Source organism: Pteropus vampyrus, unplaced genomic scaffold (assembly GCF_000151845.1).
Source record: "Pteropus vampyrus isolate Shadow unplaced genomic scaffold, Pvam_2.0 Scaffold546, whole genome shotgun sequence".
Taxonomy (NCBI): Eukaryota; Metazoa; Chordata; class Mammalia; order Chiroptera; family Pteropodidae; genus Pteropus; species Pteropus vampyrus.
This window is the reverse complement of record NW_011889327.1, coordinates 266566-269934: the sequence shown is the minus strand read 5'-3', so window position 1 is coordinate 269934 and position 3369 is coordinate 266566. Positions and strand designations below refer to the sequence as shown.

The 3369-nt window shown below is 53.8% G+C and overlaps 1 pseudogene; it reads right to left on the bottom strand.

Annotated features, from left to right (window-relative positions):
* Positions 1-1781: 1781 nt before the first annotated feature.
* On the bottom strand, positions 1782-1900 carry LOC111733283 (annotated as a pseudogene).
* Positions 1901-3369: the final 1469 nt, after the last annotated feature.

The window sequence follows — 3369 nt, the reverse complement described above, 5'->3', positions numbered from 1 at the left end:
CACACACTCACACACACTCACACACACTCACACACACTCACACACACTCACACACACACAGCAGCTCTGTGAACAAATTTAGAAATAAGTAGACTGTGCAACAAAATTTACAATCTATTTTCTCATTATGAACGTCGTGCGCTTTATTTGCCTCTGAGCCAGTTCACGTCAACCTGAACGGAGAACAGGGGACGTCGCGCTGAGGTGGCATGTGGGCGAGCACAGGCTACAACGGGTGACAAGAAACATTCCGACCCGTGGGAGCTGAGGAAGCAGCATATTTCACCGGGCAGAAGAGGGACGGCGGGGAGCGTCCGCCCAGCCACACGCTGGACTTTCTATTCTTTCTCTGCGTAGCTGAAAACTCGTACTTTAGCACTCGCTCTCCCCGCCCCTCCCACCCCTCTGCCTCTCTCTCTGTCTCTCGTGTGCGCGCGTGTGTGTGTGCGTGTGCGTGTGCGTGTGCGTGCGTGCGTGTCTGTGTATATAAAATAGAAAAATCGGATATCTTGTCTCCATTTTGCAAATTCACGCCCAGGCCCCGTCAGTGAGGCCTGGGTTGGGTACAGACACTCAATGCGACGGCTTCTGCGGGACCTGCCCCTGCAGTGAGCGCGGACGTGCGGGTGCACATGGCTCAGGCAAGGACAAGCTCCCTCGGCATCGCCCCTATGCGAATGTGGCCGCTGCCAGCTCACCTGCACAACTAACCCAAGAGAATGCACATTATTTGTCCTTCAGTATCGAAACGTCTAACGTGATTTCTAGGAATACGATCGTTAAGGGTTTTTCTAGCTTATTTTCCGAGCGAACTGCTGACTCTGTAGAGCCACGTGGCACCATGCCGCCTGCCCTCGGGGCCAGCGGGCTGGCTCGCTGCCTGCTCGGGCCACGCCAGCTGGCGGTTCAGATGAGGAAGGAAAATGAGGCTTCCCGAAGTTCATTGAAAAGTGGCCACTTGTTTTAGATGCTGCCCGTTCTTGCCATAGGCACAATACTGGCACTCTGAGCTTGCGTTGAATCGCGGTGCTTCTCTGCCCTCCGAGAATGTCTCATCACACAGGGAAAGTGAGAAGATGATGAATGAAAATCTCCAGACAATATACAAGTGTGTGTCATTAGTTGCAAAAGCCCAGTGAAAATTACGCACGTCCCAGGCATTTCACGAAATGACCGGTGCTGGTGGGCGAGGGAGGAAGGGGCTCGCAGACTCACGGGGACAGACGGCGTGCGGAGGGCCAGGTGGCTGACCCTGCGTGCGTGCGGCCTCCCCGGGGACCCCGCCAGACTCCGAACCTGGTCTGCAGCACGCAGAAACGGCAGAGCGGTCACCTTGACCTTAAACACATGCAGAACCGGCAGAGCGATCACCTTGACCTTAAACGCACGCAGAAATGGCAGAGCGGTCACCTTGACCTTAAATGCACGCAGAAATGGCAGAGCGTCACCTCCCGAGGCAGTCCACGTGGACGGCTCTGAGACAGAGCATTGCATAAAGACGAAACGTTTCCTTAGAGGGTAAGTGGGAACCCTGTAAGCCGAGATTGTTCCTGGAGCGCGGATCAAGGATGTTGTGGGAAAACGGGAGAACGCATCGAAGAGGAGAGTGTGCAGATGGGGCCCAGAGTGAGGAAAAGCTCAGTGAGACGAGCCGACGTGAATGGGGGCTCAGAGTCTGCGTTGGATCTTTTCTTAATTTTTTTTAGACGAGGCAACCCTTGGTTGACCTCACAGATTGCAAGGACCTTGTCAGCTTACAATCCCTCATCTTTTATTTTTTACGGCTACAGCACCCGGTCTTCCTAGACGGTCTCCCATCCAAGTACTAACCAGGCCCGACCCTGCGTAGCTTCCGAGATCGGACGGGATCGGGCGTGTTCAGGATGCCATGGCCATAGACTGGATCTTATAATAATAAGAATACTACGTGAGGACTGTCGAGAAGGCACATAACGTGAGATGACGCACTTTAAGAAAACGCACCCGTCAGTGGGATTCTAGATAGATTGAGAAAAACAAACTGAAGACCAGCAAAGTGACTGATAGTCAAAGGCGAGAGAGAGAGAGAGGCCTGAGCCTCAGGTCGGCGGTAGCGGAGGCCGTAAACGGCTCACCCGTAACCCTCACGGGGATATAGCGTTTTTCTGTACAAGACGGGCTTCCAGCTGTCAACATCTGCGTATCCTCATGCAGAAGCTTCCCTCAGAAGGCCGCTCTGCTTGACGTGCCCCTGCTTGAAAACCAGCGTTCCTCCACTCCGATCCTAACCTAATGATCATGAGAAAGACTTGAAAATCCCAAGTCCCCAGCCCAGCCAGTGGGATTTCCGACGTGTCTGTTCGCACGGTTCCCGGTGCGCCCCACAGGGCGAAGTGCCCGTCACCAGCTGCGGTCCAGTGCGCCTTGCTGGCCGCCCACGCTCGGCTGTACCACTCCCCGTTCCCGCTTCGTCCCTCGGCCCTCGCGATGAACTCCTTTCACCTGAAGGTTCAGGTGAGTGTCTGCCTCCCAGGGAACCCGCGCTGAAGGGTTAACTGTTGTCACAATGGAGGAAAACGCTTTGGGTGACTATTTGCATTTAAAAGACCATGAGAGTGGTTTAAAAGGTCTTGAAGAGTGCTAGGTTAAGGCCGTTGATTTATTTAGTGCTCACCGAATGCGGACTGCATGCGAAGCACTGCATTAGAGGCTGGATGTAAGAGGCCGAAGCAGACACGATATCCATCTCGTGAGGATCATATGCTGGGGGGTGTTTTGTTTCATAATAAGACAAACACACGCAGAAATTGACACTGGCAATGCCGCGGAGCTGTGAGACTGCAGGACGAGGGGAATCGATTCGGGCCGGGCGTGAGTTTCACAAGGAAATCACAGGTACACTGAGATCCAGACATAAGAAGAAGAGAAATTGCGAAATGTCGTATGGAAAGGAAATGTGTGGCATTAGAGAGAGAGAAGAGACATCCGTGTGGGCCAAAGGGGTGGCGTGCCCGACAAGCCAGAAATGCAGGGGCTTGCGTGGCGTCTTCGGGGGTGGGCTCGCGGCAGAGGCAGCTGTCCCCGAAAAGCTGCTTCACCATTTTAACGTAAATGGCCCCCAGAAGTGAGTTTCTATTGCAGGAGCAGATCCCAGATACGAACTCAGGTAGATGCGGCCGGCGGACTCTTTCTGGCCGGTGGGATGTGTTGGGACGGATGGGCACATCTGGATATCGTGCTGAAGTCATGTGGCTTCCTCCGCCTCGTTCCCGTCCCACCAGAATGTAGGGAACTCTGACTCATCCAGGGATGGAACCTGAGTTCTCGTGTTTCGTAGCTAAGCTGAATCTCTCCTACCAGAAACACCCATTTTTATCCTGCTACATGATT